Source organism: Durio zibethinus, chromosome 3 (assembly GCF_047325235.1).
Source record: "Durio zibethinus cultivar Kanyao isolate XHJ-2024 chromosome 3, ASM4732523v1, whole genome shotgun sequence".
Classification (NCBI taxonomy): Eukaryota; Viridiplantae; Streptophyta; class Magnoliopsida; order Malvales; family Malvaceae; genus Durio; species Durio zibethinus.
Genome location: NC_143164.1, coordinates 29,481,428 through 29,493,770, shown reverse-complemented (window position 1 = coordinate 29,493,770; position 12,343 = coordinate 29,481,428). Strand labels below are relative to the sequence as shown.

The window sequence follows — 12,343 nt, the reverse complement described above, 5'->3', positions numbered from 1 at the left end:
GCAAGCATAATCATGTCTCGTTGATGTCCTAGTTAAAACCAAACTGGCCTTAAAAAGGGTCAATTTGCTAACATTTTACGTTGAATTTGGACTCCAAGCAACCCAAAGCCATACCCCATCTGATCAACTGTCATTACCTAGCAACAAGTTAAGGGACCTTCTTTAATGCAAAGAAAGATTGTTTTTAACTAGCACATAATTCAATCTCCTTCCTTGAAGTCTTATTCGTCAATGGTTATTTTTAACCATATAAATTGCTTTACTTTTGCTTTATATAGCACAAATCTAAAGAACAATAAGCAAATAGCCAAAAACAAAAATGCAAATAGCCAAAATGACAGTCAATTGAAGCCTAATCAGTTAGATGAGTCTGCCTAGGCTAATAAGCATTTTTCAAATCAACCTTCCTAATAGGGTTAACCTTTGCACCCCCTCTCTTTTTTTTTTTTTTTGATTCAACTAATTGGAAATTAGGCAATGGAATGAAATGATGCACTTATTTGTATTCAAGTGGAATTGATGATCGTCCATATAAACATATATCCAGTCTCATCATGTTCATAGTTTTTGAAAAATATACAAAAAATTTGACCTCAAACAGCAAAAGGTATCTTTTTATCATAAAAAGTAAGAAATTAGTCTTAGCAACCAGCTGTTATACACAAGTAAACTTTTGCTCAAACCTTAAATGGGCAAATGCTAAAGAATAGTGTTATCATTAAATTCGATGATCTCTTACCACCTTTTTATGCTCTTTTCTTTTGTTTGTTTGCACTGTTTAGAAGTTCCAGGAAGAAGATCTCTTTATCAGTGGCTTCATATGTTTGTCTTCCTCTAAAGAAATCATCCCCAAGTGTGATGGATCCTCTAGCATCATTTTCGCCACTAAGTATCTTACTATTGACCATGTTTGATACTTCATAGCCTGTTTACCAATAAATCTCCCAAGTTTGCCATCGTAATATTCTGGCCCGATATCTTTCAACAAACACATCTCAGTAAGATCAATTGCTCATCTTGCAATTTGTGGGCTTCCCGTTTTGATGCAAGCAGCCATTAGCAACCGTAAAAGCACTACATTCAAAATAGTGGAAAATTGTAGGATGACTAAAGGGAAGGTTAAGATAATTAGAATTAAATATTATTGCAAAATTGTGTCACGAAAATAAATGATCAACCGATTTATATTTAGCAGAAAGTCACATGCTAACAACCACTAATTCTAACAAGCAAGGTGGCAATACACTTAGAAGCATTTAGTTAGTAACACTTCAGGAGCGAAAATGATTCATTCCCAAATCACTCAACAGATTCCAAAGAAAGTAAGATTCATGTGTATGGAGTTTGTTATATTTGACTAGGTGAATGTAATATTACCTATTAACATCTTTTAATAAATTCCCTTTTACATAAATTACTCATAATATATCAACAAAAACTATAATTTTTTAGATAAAATATAATTTTTTGTTGAAACTATGAAAATTTAAAAAATAAAATTTCTCATAATATACTAACAAAAACTATGTTTTTTACCTAAAAAACATAGTCTTTGTTAACAATATGAAATTTAAAAAAAAAAATTTCTTATAATATATCAACAAAAACTACATTTTTATCTAAAAAACATAATCTTTGTTGTAGCTATGAAAAATTGAAAAATAAATTTTCTCCTAATGTTTTAACAAACAGTTAAAGTGTGAACCGACCAGTTTAATCCCTGTGAGCATTTGGTCATTTCTAGCAATTAAAGAAATGAGCAAGACATGGTAGGTTTTGTTTAACATGTCCTTGACATCTAACTCATCTAAATAACATGTACTTTTTAGCAACTTAATAGCATTACAAGATGCCAGCAAAAAATTTCTAGTTAATAACAAACAAAAATAAATTATTTTATGAATAAGACAACAATGAGTCATCCATGCAACAAATTAATTTCCCAATAAGATCAAAAACACAAAAGTAAAGATAGATTAGAAAATAATGGTTGTACCTAGCCAAGATCCTCCATTAAGATAACTCCATCTGGTGTTCTTAGGGTCACAACCGGTGACAATTTGCCATTCATGAGTTTTTATTATAGGATAAGCTATTTTTAAAGGCATTTCTCCAACAAACTCATCCCAACGGGCTTCGATAAGGTCTATAATAGCCATTGATTGCTCTCGAGTTGCAAGAGAAGATAGAATTGCTATACAATTACCTAAACAAAACCATAGGAAATCCATCCTTGCAGGACTAACATTGCCAATAAAGTAGCCACCATGTGTGGGCATAAAATCAAATATCCAATCTAGGATAGAATCGAGAATAACATTAAACTTATTTACTGCAGTGTGAGAATACTCTTCAGTTTTATATTTGTAAGTATCATTTAGTTGTTGAAAGTCAACCCAAAAGTAACTGCGCATATGGTAACTCAAGGCATGCAAACGCTTTATAATTTTTTTGATGCATTCTTTTCCTTCTGCATCATGCTTCAGCATTGATAAAGCACACATCAAAGCTATAAAGAAAAGTGCCTAAATTTCAATAGGATAACCATAAATAGCCTGTAAAATAAGCCTACGCCATTATTAGAACATGCAATTAAGACTCCTTGGTCTTAAAAAGGCAAAATAAGTGGTGACAAAAAGTATAAAACATATCAATTCTCATAACCTCTATTTGATTTATCTATTAAAAAAAGAAAGTTAGAAAATAAAAGTGTTCATAAAGCACTAATATAGAGTGTCATAACGTATAGATCATGGATCTACCACTAAACATGAATAAGAAAAGTCGTCACTAATTTTTTTTTGTCTAGATGTGATTGGTCACCTGATTGAATCTGTCATATCTAAAGAGAAGTCCCAAGATTGACTTACATTATAGGGGTTTTGGTTTTTAGCAATGTTTTTTTTATTGTTTAGCGGTGTTTATTAATGCCATTATAAGGTTGCGACGTTTAAGAAAAAATGCCACACAGAGTGCCCCCTATACACGCGTCATGGCAAATAGCGACGTTTGAGAAAAAATACCTCAATATTAGAGGCATTTATATCTAAAGCATCGTCATTTTAGCGGCTTTTATATCTTTGAGACATTGTTATGTTAGAGGTGTTTGAATCTGAAAATGGCTCAATATTAGTGGCGTTTGTATCTTTTAGTCGTCACTATTTCAGTGATGTTTTTATGAGAAAAATGCCTTTGTATTGATGGCGTTTGTAACAAAAAATGCCGTTACTTTAGAGGTGTTTGAATCTGAAAATGTTTCAATATTTACAGTGTTTGTATCTTTTAGGCACCCCTAATTCAGTGGTGTTGTTATGGGAAAAACGCCATTGCTTTAGTGGCATTTCTATAAAAAATGCCACCTAACTAGCAACGCTTGCTGGAAAGAGTGCCGCTACTTATAGTGGCATTTTATGCTACAAACACCATTAAATTATTTATTTAGCAGCATTGCCCAACGCAAACGTTGCCATTATGTAAAAATGTATTTTTTTTATTTCTTATAATAAATTTTATTTTCAGTAAAGAGCTTAAATTCAGAAATTGAAATTAATATTAATTTCATTCACGTTTAAATATACATCTAATTAATACAAAGTTTAATAATTAGTATAATAACATTCAAATATTGTAAATACATTAACCAAATAAAAAATTAAAATGTATGAAATGGATGACTACATACATTTTGCTGGCTGTCAATTGGTGAAGAAAATTTTTCACCTTGGTCACTAGCATGCTCAACAACCTACTGAATAATACCATACAATTTTTAACACTTCATTGTATGCTTATTTTTTATTTAAAAATTTTAATATTTACTAAATATAATACCCGAGTTGATGGAGCATCAAGATCATTTTCTGAAAATTGTTGTTGCACAAAATTCATAAGATGATCAAATCGATCATGCAATTGCTGAAATTTTGCATGCTCGAGCTCTATTCTAGCACGTTCTTCTTCAATTTTGGCACGTTCCTGTTCTTTTTCTGCTACCATTTGTTGAAAACATTGTTGCATAGTTTGTAACTCCCCTCTCAATATTGAAATGTCTAGCGAAGACTGACTTGTTGATAGTGTAAATTACGGAGAGTTATGTCCATAGTAGGCAGATGGTGTTAGACCCAATCCAAGGCCTCGGACCCGTCCATGCCTTTTTTTTCCAGTAACTTCTATGAATATCCGATTTTTTATTTCTTATATGTTGAGAGAACCTTCAGATGCTACTTCAATCTCAGCAGCCATTTTCTCTTTCGCTTTCTCCTGTGAATTTGTCATATACAACTATCAAGTTTAATGATTAATTGATTATATCTTAAAAAGAGTTAATATTTATTTTATGTTAAAATAGATGATACAAATTACCACGATTTCTTATGTTTCGACATTCATGTAAGATCAGTCTTTTTTTATGTGTGTTATGCTAAAAAGTTTCACATGTCTAATTGTACCACCCATCTCATTCTCTTATACACAAACATATGTTATTTGATAGAATACATATCAATAGTAACTTATTTATGCATATCAATCCTATCAATCAAGTATTAAAATTTCGAATAACTTTAAACTCCTTTATTTATATTTTGGCCCTATAACAACACAATAGTCTTAAATATACACAAAGAATAAAAGCATTTTGGGCTTTCACATATATCGATCATGGAAACCAAATTCAATTATTTTTTTTCGATTTAATATGAAGGATTAAAGCCATGCAATATGTTGAAAGGCATCCAAAATTTATTTGTATATTTGCTTTTTTTATGCAAAAATATTCCCAAACAAACATAACTGACAACTTTTTCTCCCATATCAATCATAGAAACCAAGTTCAATCAATCGAACAAGCTTAATATCAAATATTGAAGCTATCGAAACTATTAAAATACAACAATAACAACAACCAGATAATAAAGGTGTAAATATATGTAAACAGTAACTTTTCATACATATCATCTGTATAACTAAGTTCAAAACTTTCAATAAGTTTAATATCATGCATTGAAACAATCAAATCTATTAGAACAAAACAATAAATGTTAATTTCCATATTTTCCTTTTAACGGCAGAAAAAGTTCATTCATTGGAATGAGTTAATTATCATAAACTTATGATTTCTTTTTGCTTTCTTGCAAAACTTTTTGATCCACTTGTGTGGCTATATTTCTGTTGCTTTCTGCTACCAATCCCAATCTGTTCTCTTTCCTATTATAAAAAATAATTACATATATGATAAAAATACAAATATTACCAACTGAAACCATCAAATACTTTCATCATTTCATTCTATTATACAAAGTTATAAACTAGTACCTCTCATTTTCTTGAGAACCAAAATCTAACCACTTGTTTATATTGCCACCTAATCACATTACGGGGTAGATTTTGCATCATTGCCTCTATAGTAGTATTTCGATCAAAATACTTATTCTTCAAACTATGCTTATAATCTTTCCATTTCTTTCCTAATGACTTAAGCACAAATGAAGTTGTTATTTCAAGTAAAAATCTTGACTGTAATAATACAATAAGAAAAGTTTGAATAAGTAAACAAAATGTAAAATAAAAAATTTGAATATATCTAATTAATTATACTAATACCTCAATAAAGTTTAATGCATCGGCCTTAACTTCTTATGGAATATTATGCCATGTTTCATAATGAATAGGCAATTTCATTCCATTACAGGCTAGCATGCCTAGAAATCCAGCCAATAGTTGAGCCTCTTCACCAATTGGTTGCCTATCAGAGTTTACAGACACTACAATATGCTCATTAGGAGGTAATGCAAACAATTCCTTCAAAGTTGTTTGGCCTCTGGTCCTCCGTTGACCATTGTTATCAACTGCAACAAATATAAAATATATTTGTAAAATTGTAATACTTTTATCATTATACTCAAATTCTAAAATTAGAGTATATCATACCTGCATTCAAATTTAAAGCATAATCAATTGATGGGGTACTATCAAACCTAAACCTCTCATATTGCCAGATCCAATATCACTTGAAGGGTTAAAAGTGACAAAGTTAGATCTAATAGTATGTTCATTTGCCTCCAAAGGATTCAGTCAATAGCCAATATCTACAGGTGCCACAAACGGTTCTGAACTAATAACTCTGATATGTTTTCCTTTCAACCTACTTCTCCATATTGTAGCTTACCTACATCGTAAAAGCAAATATAGAAAAAATGTTAGTTCAGAAGATATATAAAGACATTTTTAATTTAAGAAATCAAAACCTATAATATATAAAGAACATATCGATTTAATTAAATCAAAATATAATGTATGATTTAGAAGACAATAATTATACAATAGCAAATGTGACATTATTTACATACTATTATTTACTACATATGTCTTAAACACTTGAATTACAAATTATAGGTACACGAAATCATGGTTCGTAAATGTCTTCAGTAACATCTTCGTGGACCCACTGAGTGTAGGCATTAGAGATATTCTCATCCAAGTTTTGTTCAGCAAAAGGATAACATTCAGTTCTGTGTTCAACATTATCTTTAGTATCTAACCCTATATCAAATAAGTCTCTAGGTGTGTTTCAAAGAACAACAAACCAGCCCAATTCTTTCAGATTTTCAGAGTAAAATACTTGTTTGACTTGAGATGAAAATACATAAGGTTCATCGATGAGTTGTTGTCCAGTCTGAATAGTAAAGAAAAATTCATAAGTGTAAATCCGTACTAATCTTTCTTAAGACCCCTCGCACTATTCACATCTGCCCAATCATATCGAAATAAGATAACTTTCCACCTGCCATAATAATCTAACTCAATGATGTCATAATCATGCCATAATAATCAACATTTCCCTCTAAAGGGTTTGTGTCCCTAGCACTAGCATAGCTAGTAGTTGATGAAGTCATAATAACTCCTGAATTTTGTGTACTTCTAAATCTCTCATGGGATTTTGTGTGAAATCTAAATCCATTGATGATGAAACTTTTGTATCATTTCACACTCCGGTTCACACCATGTGAAAGACACTTCACCTCTTCACTAACAAGCATTCCACTCCAAATCTATAAAAGTGGAATAAATATATATATGTTATTAATATTATTTTTACCGTAAGCATTCTATGTAGATAAAAAATAATAGGAAGTATGGCATTACTTACAGTTGCTCCTAACCATCCATTAAAGTTTTCAGTGAACAACTTATCAACCTCTCGAGGGTTTGATCATCGATAATGTGCAGGATCTCTCAAATTTTTTCTATACTCACTATAAAGCATCATCATAAAGTATTAACACAAAAAAAAAACACAATAAATTATGCCTAATGTAATGAATAATTTCCTTGCTAAACAACATACATGTGAAACAATTCAATTGAGTCATGATGAAAAAGAACATATCGATGTGCTTGTGCCCAAGATTTATCATCTAACTCTACCAATTCAGCTTTGCCTATGGGTTGTCCAAAACTTTGAGAAAGATAATTATAGGCTGAGTCTGTATGCTACATACCAACATTTATTAAAGATTTATTAAATCTCGTTTCAACATCTTCCAAATAACGAGAACAAAATGTCATACACTTTTCTGCTAAATATCTTTCCGCAATAGAACCTTCCGGATAGCGTTTGTTACGACAATAAGACTTTAACCTCCCTAAAAACCTATAGCATAAAACATTAGTTGTACGTTATTTTAAGTAGATTGGCGTGATAATCAATAAAAATGTAATCAATCTATTAACAAATAATACCTTTCAATAGGATAAATCCATCGATAATAAACCGGTCCATCGACTTTTGCTTTATATGGAAGGTGGATAACCAAATGCATCATAATAGTGAAGAAGTTTGGAGGGAAGATCTTCTCTAAATGGCATAAAGTAATTGTGGCTCAATCTTGAACTTTTTCAAGCTTTTCCACATTCATACATTTTTGACATAGAGATTTAAATATGTCACTCAATTCAATTACCACAGAAGTCACTTGTTTTGACATTGATGAGCGTAAAGCAATTGGAAGTAAGTCTTGTATCAAAATATGATAATCATGTGACTTCAATGAAAAAAGTTTTCACTCTTTCATATTCACACATCTTGATATATTTGATGCATAGCCATCTGAAACTTTGACATTTTTCAAAACCTTGCAAAACATATCTTTTTCAACTTTAGAAATCCTAAAACAAGTAGCAGGTAATCGATATTTTCCATTAGAAAGAAACATCGAATAAAGGTCTGGGCGAATCCCCATATCAACTAGGTCAAGCCGACTCTTTAAGCATCCTTAGATCTTCTATTCACATTAAGAATTGTTTTGATTAAATTTTTGTAAACATTCTTCTCTATGTGCATCAAATTAAGGTTATGGCGTAATAAATTATATTCCCAATAAGACAACTCAAAAAAATATACTTATTTTTTTTCATAACTCATACTCATTGGGGTCATCTACTTCATCATCCTCTTCATCACTTTGAATATCAAGATCACCAACTTCTGTATAACTATCACCAACTTGCATAATACGAGGCCACACACTTTCAAAGATGTCATTCACTTTTTTTCTTGATGGAGTCATTTTTCCATATGTGAAATTGATATATTTTAACTTTGACAAGATATTAGACCCACTAATGGGTAAAGGCGATCTGCTCAACTCTTCAGTTCCATCAAAGAGATGTTTTTGGAATCTAAATCAATGATTATCATCTAACAATCAATGATGTCCCATATAACAAAACTTTTTACTATTACGTAACCACGTCAAACATGTCTGAGCAACACAACATGGACAAGCATAATTACCTTTTATATTCCAACCAGATAAATTCGCATAAGCAAAAAAATCGTTGATAGTCCATAATAAAGTAGCACGCATATTGAAGTTTTCTACTTTTAATGCATCATAGGTCTCAACTCATTCCCATAATTACTTTAACTCTTTAATATGAAGTTGTAAGTAGATGTCTATATCATTGTCCGAACCTTTTTTTCCCAAAAATTATCATAGATAATATAAATGATTATTACTTTATAGCAATCAATGGTGGTAAATTATAAGGAATCAATACAACTGGCCAAGTACTATAAGAAGTACTCATCATTTGGAATGGGTTGAATCCATCAGACACTAGTCCAAGCATAATATTTTGAGGATTAGATGCAAAGTCTGGAAATCTAGAATGAAATGACTTCCATGCCAAAGAATCTATAAGATACCTCAATGATCCATCATCCATCCTTTTCTCATGATGCCACCTCATTGAATCTGTAGTTTTAAAATACATGTAGAGTCATTAAAGTCTTGGTATTAATGAAAAATAGTGTAAAACCTTAACAAGCTTATTTTTGACACATACCTCATCACCATTATCATTCAACCTTTCATCGAGGTTTTTGTCAACCCAACGAGAAATACCACATAAATGACAAGATTCTTGATTTTTTCTATCCCTCCAATACAACATCCAATCATTGGGACAACTATAAATTTTCTCATATCCGGACCTAAATCCTTGATCATTTTCTTTGATTCCTTACACGATTCAGGGATTTTTACAAAAGGAAACATTTTTTTTTCATAAACTGTAATAATAAAGTCAGAGAGTTTTTCATCCATCCATATAAGCATTTTAAGTGAAAAAGATAAACACAAAAAGACAACCTTGAATGCTTGGATCTCTCAAAAAGTTCTTCATTCATCTCTTCAAGCAACTTATAAAACTTTGATGCTTCTCATCTAGGTTGTTGGTCAAATACACCTATCCCAGGTTCACCAAATTCATGCATTTCAACATTGGACTGATTAAATCTTTTATTTTGGGGAGAAAGATTATGAAAATTTTGGTTATGAATGTTAAAATCATCTCGCAATATGTCTTCAATGTCATCTACTATAAAGGGATCATGTTGGTGATAGAGAGCCTTCGATATTGAAGAAACTATAGTGGAAGACCTTGATGGTACAGACTCTCCATGAAAATACCAATTAACATATCCTGATAGAAATTTAATGCAAATTAAATGCTCATAAACAACTTGATGCATTTGCCACTCGATATTAGCACATTTCACACATGGGCATAATATCATATTATCTTCACTTGTATTCTTAAATGCAAAATTAAGAAAATTTCCCACTCCATCTCTATACTCTTAACTTAATCTTGACTTTTGCATCTAACTCTTATCTGTTTATTAGTTGCTACATTATCAGACCAAATGTATATAAACAATTAATATGAAAATGAACATGTACAATTGCATAGTTTACTATGTTTTAAACAAAAAATAATAACAAGACTAGTACTTACACAAATAAGAATTCCTTGTTGTGAAGTAATTTATCAGCTACCAGATATTATGATTGTTAAAACTTTACTGCTAATGTATATAATACCCAAGAGTATTTGTAGTTAGGGTTGACATAAGGTGAAATAAGGTGGGTTTTGTAGAAACTTTTTTTCACAAAAAAAAAATCACGAATTGCAAAAGCTGAAAGAATAGTCGAATGAAGTAAAAACTAAAGTGAATAAGTTATAAATAGTCGAAATAGGGTTCTAAAAGATAATGCTCGAATACTAAAAGTGGAAGGAAAGGGAAAGTAAATTGTACTTGGTCTAAAAAGAGAAATAGTATAATAATGAAGATGAAGCTTGAAGTTGGTGATTAGATGTGCTAAGTTTGGAAAGATTTTTATTGGATAGGATTATGGAAGGCGTTTGGTAACAAAAAATGCCAACAATAATTCCCTCCTAAATATTTTTTGAATATATTATAATGCCTTGAACATATCGCCACACAAATTCTAACACTGTTATTGAAGGCATATATCTAAGAAAGATGCCTTTAATAATTCCTATCACAGTTTGTCGTTAATTATTGAAAGCGGTTACAGAAAATAACACTTTCAATAAAATCCAATACAAAAAATTTTTCCAGATTATTAAAGGCGTCTTTTATTATGACACGCCTTCAATATTATGGTAATGGAAGCCGTTTATTAGAAAAAATACCTTTAATATACCTTTAAACTTAGTAATCCATTACTGAAGCATTTGTTAATAACAGACACCTTCAAAATTTTTCCATTTAATATTTTGAGAATTATTAAAGGCATCTTCTATTGTAAAATGCCTTCTATATACCACCACACAAATTGTAATATTGTTATTGAAGGCGTATATTTAAAATAGATGCCTTTAATAATTTTTATCACAGTTTCTATATAATTACTAAAGGTAATTTCAGAAAACAAAGCTTTCAATAATTTCCTTAAAAAAATTTTACAAGATTATTAAAAGCGTCTTTTATTATAAAACACCTTTAATATACCACGATGGTAATGGAAGGCGTTTGTTAGAAAAGGTACATTCAATATACCTTTAAATTTAGTAATCCATTACTGAAGGCATTTGTTAATAACAAACGCTTTCAAAATTTTCTCACTAAATATTTTAGAAATTATTAAAGGCATCTTCTACAGTAAAATGCCTTTTATATATTGCCACACAAATTGAACACTGTTATTGAAGGTGTATATTTAATATAGACACTCTTAATAATTCCTATTACAGTTTGTATATAATTACTGAAGGCAGTTGCAGATAATAATGCCTTCAATAATTTCTCAAAAAATATATTCTCGGATTATTAAAGGTGTCTTTAATTATAAAATGACTTCAATAATTTGTTATAAACTTTGGAAATCCATAATTATTGAAGGCAGTTTTTTACTGAAAATGCCTTTTATAATTTTTTAGAATTAGAAAAAAAAATTTTTTTTATAAAAGACACCTTTAATAAGTTGGTTGGACAATTTTAAAGGTGTCTTTTTTATAAAAAAATGCCTTCAATAATCTCCAATAAAATTTTCTCACTAAAAATTTTGAGAATTATTAAAGGCATCTTCTATTATAAAATGCCTTCTATATATCGTCACACAAATTCTAACACTGTTATTGAATGCGTATATCTAAGAAAGATGCCTTTAATAATTCCTATCACAGTTTGTAGATAATTACTAAAGGTGGTTGTAGAAAACAACGCCTTCAATAATTTTCCTAAAAAAAATTTCTCAGATTATTAAAGGCGCCTTTTATTATGACACGCTTTCAATATACCACAATGGTAATAGAAGGCATTTATTAGAAAAGGTGCCTTCAATATACCTTTAAACTTAGTAATCCATTACTGAAGGTGTTTGTTAATAACAGACGCTTTCAAAATTTTCCCACTTAATATTTTAAAAATTATTAAAGGCATCTTCTACTGTAAAATACCTTCTATATACCGACACACAAATTCTAACACTGTTATTGAAGGCTTATATCCAAGAAAGATGCCTTTAATAAT

The 12,343-nt window shown here is 30.3% G+C and overlaps 1 pseudogene; it reads right to left on the bottom strand.

The window, feature by feature from the left end:
- Positions 1-778: 778 nt before the first annotated feature.
- LOC111283730 (putative alkaline/neutral invertase F) overlaps positions 779-12,343 on the bottom strand; it is a 135,287-nt pseudogene continuing 123,722 nt past the window's right edge.